The sequence below is a fragment of the Agelaius tricolor genome, unplaced genomic scaffold (assembly GCF_023055355.1).
Source record: "Agelaius tricolor isolate 1412-34295 unplaced genomic scaffold, bAgeTri1.0.p SCAF_9, whole genome shotgun sequence".
Taxonomy (NCBI): domain Eukaryota; kingdom Metazoa; phylum Chordata; class Aves; order Passeriformes; family Icteridae; genus Agelaius; species Agelaius tricolor.
In genome coordinates, this window is record NW_027269269.1 from 27,716,830 (window position 1) to 27,728,895 (window position 12,066).

Below are 12,066 nucleotides of genomic sequence, written 5' to 3' on the forward strand. Positions count from 1 at the left end.
GTTTGTAACACTCTTTTCTGTGTATTATAAAAAGGCCCAAATGAAAGTATTTCAGAAGTAGCACTATATAAGCAACGATGCCTAAGCTGAAATGTTGTATTAAAGGTGTTGCTGATCAAACTGCTGCAGCTGACTGACTTTGCATGGGCAAGCCAGGCCAGTGGAGTCAGTGAGCCATTCATGCCTGCAAGGACCGAGGGGCCCTTTTCTCGCACACCTGAGCAGCAGATCTGGTTAATGAGAATACATGGCTTACATTTGCTAGGTGCACCCATTCCATAGCAGCTTTTTAGCAGCAAATAGCAAGGCTGCACGTCTGGACCTGTACTGCTGCCTGGCCAAGGAGGAGGCTGAGTATAACCTATCAGATCTGCAACCAGAGGGCACGGCAGAATGGAGGGAAGGGAAACTAAGTGAAAACATCTGGGACATGGCAAAATGGGCTGTTAACAGCCTGCAAAGAAAAATTAAATGTGATTCGAACCAGTATACAAAGCATCCAGATCTCTCAGTTACACCTCTCACTGAAGACATGGCTGGTAGCAAATTTTTCTAGCAGTGGTGGGCCTTTCCTGCTTCAGATATAAGATTGCCACCTCCTGACCAGTTGTCCCTACTTTGGGCAATACCCTAGATCCTGAGCCTCCATTCTCCCCCCATTATCAGCAAGACTCCACTGCATTTAGTTTGTGCTATCTGATCAGATTGCAACCAGAGGTCATATAACTGTACAGACCATTAAACACCAGTTCACTCCAGCAGAAGTAAATAGCTCCATTCTGCTGAAGTACCATTACTCACACAGTTCACCTTAAGTACTGGGATATCATCTCAGCAGGGCAGTGAAGGCAATAAAAATGCAATCTGCCCAAAACATGGTTATTGCTGGGGAGATCTGGATGTAGGAAGTATTTCCAGATCCTTCCAGATCTGTGCTGCTTAATATGCAATGAAATGTGTTGTAAGCAGCTAGATCTAAGTGTTTGGGACTGGGATATTTGGACATATGCTTTTGGTTTGTTGTACCTTGCCCCTACCTGCCAAATGCAGAGAGTAGGCTTTTAAAAGACTTTTCATCCAAATGCATGTGGAAAAATATCACTGCTGGAAACCTCTCACTGTAGCACAGTTCTGTTTGTGCTGGAAAACCCAGCTATCACCACCCAATAAACCAGAGGAGCGATCTTGGAGGGATTCTTCTCAGCAAATGTCCAAAAATAGCAGATATTGCAAGAGGGTAGAAGGTCATGTAACACCCATGCTACAACACTCCTCTGAGTCCTGTTCCTTACCTACGACAAGCCAGCCACTCCTTTTCTTGCTGCTTGCTAGGCAGTTTCTAATTCACATAGTCTTTCTTTAGCTGCTGTTTTGCTGAGTATCTCACACATTTTTGAGGCCCAGTTTTCCAAAGAGCTGGGGTAGCTACACTGGGCTGAAATCTGTGCATTTCTGAGTTTTCTCCCTCATTTCAGTCACAGCCTCTGCCTCTGACTCAGACTGGTGTTTCTGATAGGATCTCAGAGAGGGAGGAAACAAGAATAAATAGCATCACGCCCTCCTCACGTGGGTTCTGGTGCAGAGCTGAAACAAGATGAGGAAGAGCCTGGGATGGAGAGGGAGGGGGCTTAGCTGAAACTAACCCACATTTTGAGGATTCCTCCACTCTAATGGGGCACTGAAGCAGGGGTATTACCAGCCTCTCCTTCTCTCATGCCAGGACCCAAAGTGGCTATTACTGGCTCCTAACTAGCGGAAGCATGAGCTGTCTGTCCCAACCTCCCAGAGCTGGCGACAAAGCTGCCCTAGGAGGCAATTAATCTGCTGGGCAAGATGAGGGCAGGTTAGCATGGCAAAGGTCATGCACCCAGGGTGGCCAGCCTTAGCCCAGAGTGAGGCTGTGTTTCCTCTTCTCCAGGGAGCTGCACTAAGGAGAAGTCAAGCACAGGCCACTTTAGATGAGTAACTCTTTGAAACAGTGGCAGGAAGCTAAACAGCTTTCCTGGCAAGTAGAGATAGAGAGCTTGAAGATTTTGACAATAAACAACTGATCCTCTGACCTGATTCAAAACCTGGTCTGGTGAGATTCAATGGTGACTCAGCCTCAGATTAGTACTCTACATGCCAGGATAAGTTGGCCTCAATTTGGTCCTTTGGAGATACCTGCATGATGAAGAGCTCCTCATATCTGGCACATATTGAGAGTTTCAGGAGGCCACTAGGCTGAAACTGAGTCAGACACTATTGCAGTCAGTATCCTTCAGCCAGAAGGGCCTGATGATAGCCCAGCCCTGGATTCCTTAGTATCTCAACAGAGGTGAGATAGAATGAGAAGAGACAAACAGAGTTTTGTGAAGGTCCCTTTGGAAAGGCCCCATATACATGTGGATGTCCTCAAAACATTATCAAATGCTTTTATTAGGTACCTGCAGCTCATTTCCTTCACTCCTCGGGGTGCTGCAGCATTTAATAAAATCCTGCCTCACTGGTTGCATAGTTTCCAATCTCACTTTTTGCCTCTACTAAACAAGATACAGTTAGAGGGGCAATGGTGTAACCAGCAAACCTCAGTACTGCATTTGGAGTTTATTTTCTCAGATAGTAATAATAAGCCACACCAGCAAAAAGCCTCCTGCTGCTGCTGCTTTTTCCTCTTACCACTGCATTTACAGTAAAGCTTGTGCTGATTACAGTTGACTGGTGGGAGGAGAGGGAGAAAAAAGGTATTTTCCACCCTCTTGATAGCTCTATAATTTCCTAGTACAAGATAAGGCCCGGTTGTGTCACTGATCCCTGTAATACAGGACATCCCAGGATAGACAGGGCAGGCTGCCCATTCTGGGTGAGGGACAGAACCTTGCAGAAGAAAGGAAAGCGAAAGTTCACACAGGACTGAATCCACACTGGGAGATCATTTTTTTTCTTTTCAGCAGAGTTATTATGGTAGAGATGACCTCTAGTACGAGGCTGGAACAGCTGTTTATAACAATGTGTGTTCATTAACATCTCTTCAATTGAAAGTACAAAATAAGCTGTTGGAAGGGAAAAAAGACCCAGCTACTTTCTCTAAGAATTCAAAGACTTCATAGCCAACATCTGAAGGTCACCACGAAAGACCTCCGGGAAACAGACTTAGTGTTTTTGACAGTTCTAAAAATAGACAGTAATTTTCAAATTCCTAAAATTTTTCAAGTCTTCCTATATGCCCTAATGTGACAAATAAGAGGAAATTTCTTCTTTTCCAGATGACAATTCTTTATATCAAAAGGGGACTGAAACAAGGAGGGGAAAATAAAATACAGTATACTGGGAAATACTGAATGTTAACATCTACCTGTTTTGTTACATCTTATTTCTTTTGATACTTGTTGTCACGTAGGCCTCTTTCTACTGTTTGCCTGAGTTCATGCACAGGAGAACTTGACTCTTGATTTGGACGGTATAGCTGTAGTATCTTTTAATTTTCCCAAGGCCCACCTGAGGAAAAAGAAAAGGAACAGTGTGTCACTTTACACCTTCACCTCATTCTCCTTGCCTTGGGCTTTTGCTATCTTAGCCTGTTGCACGTCACAGTTTGAATAACACTGCTTGTCAGCCCATTACATCCATGGGCCAGGCACATGTTTCCAAAGGGAATTTCCCTCTGCTCTTACATTAGCATCTGGGTGCCTCTTGGTTTACATAACTCTGAGAAACATCTGGGGTTTAAGATCCCTAATACCTCAATTTGTTAGGGAAATTAAACACACTTGTAGGATAAGGATGCTGTTTGGAACTTACACCACTTGTTGAGTCAGAGGGAGGAGGAAGAGAGGAGAGGCTGGGTTAATGTATGCAATTCTGTGTCCCAATTCTTTTGATAATGGTTCTGGGCAGCTGATTGTGCCCTTCCTGAAGAACACAGAAAATGCCAGAAGATTGATTTCTGCCAGCTGAGCTGAGGGTCAGGCTCTCTCCACAACTGAGTGCACAGGAGTGCATGTTTCAGGGAGGTATTTTTAGTGCAGGGGAGCTGACAGACCCAGAGAGGGAAGGCACCTCTCCAGAAGATAAACTGGGCAAGTGTAGAGCATCTGTCCACCCCATCCCTCTGCCAAAGCACTCCAAGCTGGAAAGAAGCCACTTCTTACAGCAGTGAGCAAGCTGCTCACCCACCTGCCCAGGCTCCCCCTTCCCCAACAGCTCTCCACATTGCTGCAGAGCACCCTGCCAGTTTTTGAGCCACAAGCCACAAACACCTGCTTGGCAGGACCCCAGCCCAGGTAAGCAGGAGGTGCCCCCGCAGTCACAGGCAGCCCCCTTGGTGCCCCCAGCCAGGCCATGCAAGTCTCACACCAGAAACCCAGCTGAGGATCACTGCCGAGCACCCATCCTTCCCAGGAAGACAGTTGTTTTGGGTTTTTTAACACAGCTTCTATTGTTCAGGAGATAGAGGATGTAGTTGAGGCTTATGACATTTTTACTCTGGGATCTAATTACAGAGGAGGAAAAACAAATCTGTGTATTTATTAACCCTTCCAAATCCAAAATAAGACATAAGAAAGGTGCCATCAGAGGCTTGTTTAGCCATTGCCCAGGTTCTGACAGTGGCTGCTACCACATGTCCAGGGATATGGTAAGACATAGGAAGATCCACAGTGGGTACTTGTGGAAGGCACCTGGTCAGCCTCAAGCACTGCTCTGTGCCAGTGGCAGTGGGCCAGGAACCGGATGATACAAAAAAAATCTGCGTAGTTGCAATAAAGGAAAGTTTTGCAATATTTTCCTTAGAGCTGCAATTCCTGGTATCAAGGGGTTACTTAGGTACTTAGATCAAAGGGAAATGGGATTTGAACTGTCATGACTGTGTAAAAAATCCTGAAAACAGAACTCCCTTCACCAATGTCCCCCATAGTCAGGGGGCATGAAAATTTTTTTTCTCTATTTATTTATTTATTTGCTTAATCATTTGATTTCTGAATTTTGAAGGTTTCTTCCTTGATGAATAAACACCTGAGATTAGTACCAGTGTACACTTTTTTTTTTTTTGTTACACCAGTGTACTTTCTTTGTTCAAAGAAAAAAAGTATTTTTTCTTTGAACAAAGATAAGCCTTTTTCTTCCATTTAAGGCACCTTGTGTCTCTTCTTTTCAGAGACGGCAAGCACATGGCTCTCCCATGATCTCCACTAAACTCTCTGCCTACCCCAGCAAGAGTCTGGAAACACTCATATTTAAAAGCAGATCACAATGAATAAAACCCAGCTTTGAGGCCACCTACAGATGTATATAAACTCAACTAGAAGAAATATGGCTGACAGGCTGTGCATTAGATTTCTCTTTCATGGCCACTGGTACACCTTAGCTAGCCAACTCACTACTTAAAAATAAGATTAGGTATTTAATGCAAAATCTGTACAGAGAAGACTTCAATAAACTTGATTTCTCATGCACCTTGAACCATCTTATATGCACTCAGTTCCAATTCCAGTAAGGGCCGTTAACACTTTAAATCTTTTAATGCAAATGAATGTTTAGAAAGAACCAGTTGGTTACAGAAAAGTTTCCTTTGTGTCTGTCTTGCAAATCCCACTGACATGTAGTGTTTGATCGCCTCTGACCACCTGGGTTAGGGTACTTTGTACTGTGAAAATACAAAAGGAGTTTCTGTTCTGAGGAGTACATTTTTAAGATCACAGACATGAAACAATGAGGCATAGAGCCAGGTCTTGTACAGGGCACTAGTACTGGTAATTATTTTTCTTCTCCTAAAGCCTGAGATTCACCTGAGAGATTTTTTAAAAAGTGAGGGAGTAAATCAGAACAATATGTTTAGAAATGCTTTACAGTAATCTTTGATATCAGCCAGGTCCACTGATACTCAGTTGAGAGGACCTACATAAATTATTTCCCATTTTTCCATTTCTGAATGATACAGTTACTCCCTTGTCCACTCTGAGATACCTGGATATACCAGTTTTTAGGTACCTGAATATAATCACACATTTTTCTCAGGGTGGGATTTTCTTTACTTTAAAATGCATGTAGTTGAACAAAGACTGGTTGAAATAGCTTAGTTCTTTCTGTAGATTTTTAGGTGAGTGCCTTTCTCTGCAAATGGGCTATTCAAAACCAAATAATCTTGTAATAATAATCAGTGATATAGCTAGGGAGTGGAACAAAGAATTTTTACAATCTTAAAATCATTACATTCAGGATTCATTAATGCCTGGGGTTTATATTGGCATGTATTTAAATCTTAACTGAGACCTCTTCCAAAATGTGGTCAAAGTAAATGAGATTACCCCCTCTACCAAAAAGATGTGACATAAAATTGAATGTTACTTAGCTTAATTAATCTGAATAGCAAGCTTTTCCCTTCCTAATTACATTGTCCAACTCTGGTTTTTCAAGCTGCTGTTTAGATAAACCAGTTTGTATGTATATGTGTGCAGTGTCAAGAACTATAAAAAAATTTAAAATTTTTCTTTCATTAAATTCCAGAAATTAGCTTTTGATGTTTTATTCTAGGAAGTCTTGTAAAACAACAACTTTGCAGTGAAGCAAAGGAAAGAAATTGTCTCCAAATGAATGCAGTTTTAATGAGAAATTATTTTTGAGCATAAATATTTTAAAAAATCTACAAGTGGTTTTAAGTGTAGATGTGATACACAGGCGAATGAAAGAACACCAATTTTTCATTATCTGACACAACTGTAATTTATGCAACAGCATCCTCAGTTAATCACGTAGGAAGAGATCAGAAAGGAGGAGGTTAAACTTTTAATTGGTTGTTTACTGTTTCAGTTCCAGGCAGCATTTATATATCTGCATAACACCAATGGCTTAGGAATAATAGTGGGTGTACTGACTGTAAATAAACTGCAAACTACAAGCCTATGAACAAGTCATGATTCTGATGTAATAAATCACAAGTGAGACGCTCTTGTGGTTTGTGACATCACAGGCACTCAAAGTGCTATTTATAGGCTCTATCATGCACTGTCCAAGATTATTGCCAGTTCAAAAATTAAAATGTTTAGGATTCTTTTCTTATAGCCTTTCTTAGATAGGGTGACCTATTTGCAGCAAATTTGAAGCAATACAAAGGCAGGACTGCTTGGGGCCACAGGTCAGGTGAGGCCAGGCTCTTACATTCGAGGGAACCTAGTGGGGTTGAGTACACGGAGTCGTGCTGCTAAGCTGACTGTTGCTCTTTCATAATCAGTTTTTCTTCCAGCTTCACTTAAGTGACCTAAAACACCAATACAGAAATATTTGAAAAGTGCAGAGAGAAAAACACAGAAGGTCGATGAGGATAAGATGATGAGAAAGCAACAGAAAATGATCTGAAGAGACAGAAGGCTGGAAGAGCAGCCCTACTATGATCTACTACTATGTAATCAGGTCGTGCAGTTTTCAGACATCACTACCCACTGCTTGTGGTGGCTCTTCAGGGGGAAGATGGTAACAATCAAACTCTTTAATAGGGTACAGATTTAAATGGTTTTGCCTGCATCTGCTTTGGTCGTAGCACTTTACACTGCTTCAACACAACTCCCACAGCAGTGAAGCATTGTTGCAATTCAGGGAAAGCCTACATCCATGTTCCTGTGTGTTAGATACCACTGTATGATGGCAAAGCATTGTCTGCTTCTACTGGCAGCCTTATTCATATCAGGATCAAAATATTTCCAGGATCAGTCCCTCCACAGAGGTTAGGGCAGTGGTGGTGCATCAGCAGAGAAGGGCAGGCAGCTGCTGCCACAAAAAGTTCTGCTGAGTAGCCATAGAAGATTGTTTTGTGTGTGCAAGGCTTCAGAGAGCAAGAAATCACAAACATTTCTAGTCTGATCAAAAAGAGACACTGCAAAATCCCCAGGGACAATCACTGATTGATAAAACAGACAGCAGGAAAAGAGATTTAAGATAGAAAGGAAGAGAGAGTAATAGTGAGCCTCAGAGGCTTAAAACTATTTAATTCAGTCAGAAAAAGGTAACAGATGTTTAGTTAAAAGCAGCATTCCTGTTTAATTACTAAAATTATGCTGAAATATTTTGTTTGCACCAAACTGACTGCAAATTTCCTCTGTGCTCAAGACATTTATATGGTTAAGCAGCACACAAGGTAAACAGTTCTGCTCCTCCCCACAGCTGCTCCTCCGCATCTGCGGTGCCAGCCCCTCTGAGGTTTTAGGTCCTCTGGACAGACTCTCACAATGGCCAACACGTTGTGGCTAAGAAATGGTTAAAAGGTCCCATTTAAAAATGCTTTAGGGAAAGGAGGTGGCCTTCCTGATACTGTGTTGCATGAAGGTTTACCACAGAGTTTGCTAGCAGCACTGCTATAACCAGGGTGATCTACACTTATCAGCAAGGTAATCTTTGCGTACCTCCCTCCCTCTCCCTCTGCAACTGGAGGAAAATGGACATCCCCAGGCACAGATGTCTCCTTTGTTATCCTACTGGACTGGAAGACCAACCTATGCATATTGTGTTTGCCTGTGATTTTTGCAAGAAATTAGCCTGCCAGCTGACACTATTGTTGTTGCTTTTCAGAAGAGGAAGCCCATTTCTCTGATATGAAGGCATCAGTACTATTTCCAGCCAAAATTACGGGCAAAAGGACTAATCTCAGGTGCCAAAGAACTAAAATCCAGAATGCGTAAGTAAATCCTGTATGAAATGTGCATGATACAATTTCCCTGTTCTTCCAGGATCAAGTGACTGATTGTAATTAGTTGAATTGTTGAGGCAAAACCCATCTACTAAAGGAACTTGTAAAGGATTTCCTGAAGGAGGCCTCTGAAATTTCCAAGGCTCCTTTATGTTCACCAAGCAAAACTGTAAAGCAGCCAAATAGTCTTGAACGTGAAGTGTCTCCTCTCCCTGCTTCAGAAGGGTGGAGGTGGTGCTCTCTTGACTTGAGTGACAGCTGCAGCTTTACCCTTCAAATGACCTCTGTATTTCAGTGGAAACAACGCTGGTATAGAGCAGGAAGGAACTAGGAGTGACTTGCCACTGCTGTGATAAAGAATTGCTTCTGTGGGGAAGCTTTATCAAAGAGGTTTGCCCTGCTCTTGGGCATGAACACAGTCCATCCTACTTTCTGGCAAGTGTTGCCAGTCAAGTAAAAGAGTCCCAGTACCCTGCAGTAGTTAATTCAGACTTGGCATTTCCTAAACACATTAATCGCAGTAGAACAGACTCTGCTATCTCAAGGGCTCGAAATGGAAAGCAAATGCCTGGGACCTGCAAGGCTGGCAGGTCAGGAGCCTGGGTAACAGGTTCCAATCAAGCACCGATGGCTGGAGATACTGACCAGAAGAGGCTCCCAGCTGGCAGGGCTTCAGCTTCCTGTGTGACACAAGGCAGTGGAGCTGGGCCAGACACCAGTACACAAAGAACCCTCAGTACAGCAAACAGAGATGCTGGGGACTGTGTGGCCTAGCAAGGACTGAGCTTTTCTCTGGGTTTTTAGACACAGCCTCCTACTGCTGTCTTGGCTGCAAGGTCTTTGCTTGTTGGGGCCATGAGCAGAGGACTATGGGGTATAAGGCTATTTAGAGATTTTCTCTGGGGCCAAGGTGGGTACATGGAGAAGTGAAACTGTGCTGCTGGCTTGCTGATATTACTAACCTCATCCTCCACACTACTCCTCCAGAGATTTAGAACCCTGAATAGCAAGTGTCAACCCTCTAGAGACATCTGTCCCTCTCATCACTGGCTAAGGTTTGTGTTTCAGCACTGGAACTGAGTGCAGTGCTATAGAACGAGTGGAGCCACCCCTCTGGTCCAGTCTTTTGTGCATTTCCTCTCTGTTATACATTACACATTACAGAGTTCCAGGCCTGAACTTGAGACTGGGACACCTTCAACTTGAAGTAGCTTTCTCATTCTTCTGAGGTCTAAAATGCCATGCCTAGAAATTTCTGAGACAGGAAGAGTTAGCTTTTCAAATAAGCAACCTGATATTCAAAGCAGTTGTCTCTGTCAGATTCCAAATCTTTAGAACAGGGTTATGCAAGGACACAAGTGAAGAGAAAACTCTTGGATTAATGAAAGAAATGAGTAACAATAGATTTAGTTAATCAATAACCACACAGACACCCTTTGGAGCCACTGCAAGCCAGCTGGAAAGTTTCTCTCTTGCGTAACGAAGTCAAACTCTAAATGCCTTATTGCTCAATGGAGATTTTTTTTTTAAGCCTTAGGTTTGCATTTCATCTGGAATTACTGACCTTTCAAGAACATTGACCCTTTTGTGTGCACTTATGTTTTTTTCCTTCTGGTGAAAGGACAAGAGAAAAAGTTCAATGACATTCAACCGATAAAAAAGGTGTAGATGTCTCAGAAGTATTTCTGTATGACTTCTCCTGAACAAACAATGTGTGCCAGAACACGTTTTGAAATGTGGACTCTGAGTTGATAGCTCCCAAGCATGTACCTGCTCCTTGTGTCTTTGAACATATGCTGGAAAATTCAAAATTTTTTTTTTTACTTTTCTCATGATAAGAGGTTTTCCAAGGACTACACAGGAAGGTAGCTTGAGACAGAAAAATGTCAACCTTAAGAGACAAGATGGCTATAAAAAGGAGAGCAAACAGTACTGAAGAGACCAGGCAAGGTAACACTGAGCAGTACCTATAACCTAGTACAGGAGTGGCTTATCTTAAACCAGAAAAAGGCACTCCTTTTCTGGAATGACTACAACTGCTGGTAGAGCCAGATATGTCAAGGAAAGGCACCACCAAAATGAAACATGAAGAATGGTAATTTTCGTCTAGTGAGCAAATCAGCTCTTTTAAGACTGTCATTCCAATGGCGTGTGGATTTAATATAGCCCCTTCAAACCAAGAAAATCAAATACCATACAGAAGGATAGGCCTCCCTTCTCATTTGATGTAGCCTACTACCCTTAGTGGGACACTCCAGTTCATCCTCACATAAGCAGACAAATCTGTTGTACAGAAATGGATTCACTTGGAGTGCAGTTTCCTTGCTCCTCTTCCTGGAACTCCTCCTCATCATGTACAGGTAAAGAAATGGTGGACACTGATTCCTGATCCTTCACTAGGGCCCTGGTGTTTGGGAACCCAAGCACTAAAATCTGAGCCCCTTTTCCCCAGTTCCCAGTAAGTTCAACAGTAGTAACTCTCACAGGCTTTGGGCTAGCTTTTGTTCAGTGCAATGAAAAAACACATCATGCCCCCTTACCAATACTTTTGAGACCATATGTTTCTTCTGGAAAGAGACATATTTTACAGTTGTCAGCCACCTAAGCAATAAAGCACCTTGCCCTACAGTACCGCCCTTTTGCTGCCCTTAAGATATTTGACTATGCTTTTAAGATCCAAACCTCCCCTCTTGAAACTTCTCCATACACATTCATTCTCCAAGTTTCAATAAGTATTTTGAATCAGACAGGTATTTAAGAAGTACAAAGAAAATCCCATTGGAAACAAGTACATATTCAGAGACATTTTAAAGCTATGATCACTGCTTAGATTCTAATCACTGCATCTAATAAAAATAAATCCAACAGCCAAGCACCAAATTCCACAGTGACATCAGCACCATAAGTTACGCAATGCAATTATGATTTTACACACTGAGAGACTATGGAAGGAGCAGAGAACAGCAAGCAAAGCAAATAACAGAGAAATGCAAGTGTATGGAAAACAGTGGGTTTCCTTCTTATTTTGCAGTTTGTAACAGCCTTGTGTTAGCTGTTTTCTCTATTTTTTTAAATTTCCATTTCCTGTCAACATACAATAAGCACTACTGAGTGATCATATGCATAAGACTCTATATAACCATCTATAGCTCTGCACCAAATTAGGGTTTTTTGGACTAACTGCAAAGAGCTGACCCCCAGTGAGACAAGCTAACCAGCTTTCAGATCCAGGCTATGCAGCTTGCATGGAAACAGGAAGTGTCCATTTCTCTAAGCCAGGAGCTCTGGACTTGATGTTGCTCTGCATTTCCATTAATCCTTTTCAGTGGTCCAAGCCCTGCTACTCTGAAGCAAGAAAGAGATGGAAAACTGTCCTAGAAACTGAATGTAGATGTTGCAGTATTGCAGTA

At 42.5% G+C, this 12,066-nt stretch overlaps 1 long non-coding RNA gene across 1 annotated transcript in view; it reads right to left on the reverse strand.

Moving 5' to 3' along the window:
- Positions 1-3,340: 3,340 nt before the first annotated feature.
- The window catches only part of LOC139593201 (uncharacterized), a 123,993-nt gene continuing 115,267 nt past the window's right edge, over positions 3,341-12,066 (reverse strand). Inside the window, exon 3 of the long non-coding RNA XR_011680210.1 lies at positions 3,341-3,477. This is a non-coding gene — a long non-coding RNA (uncharacterized lncRNA). The remainder of the gene's footprint in view (positions 3,478-12,066) is intronic.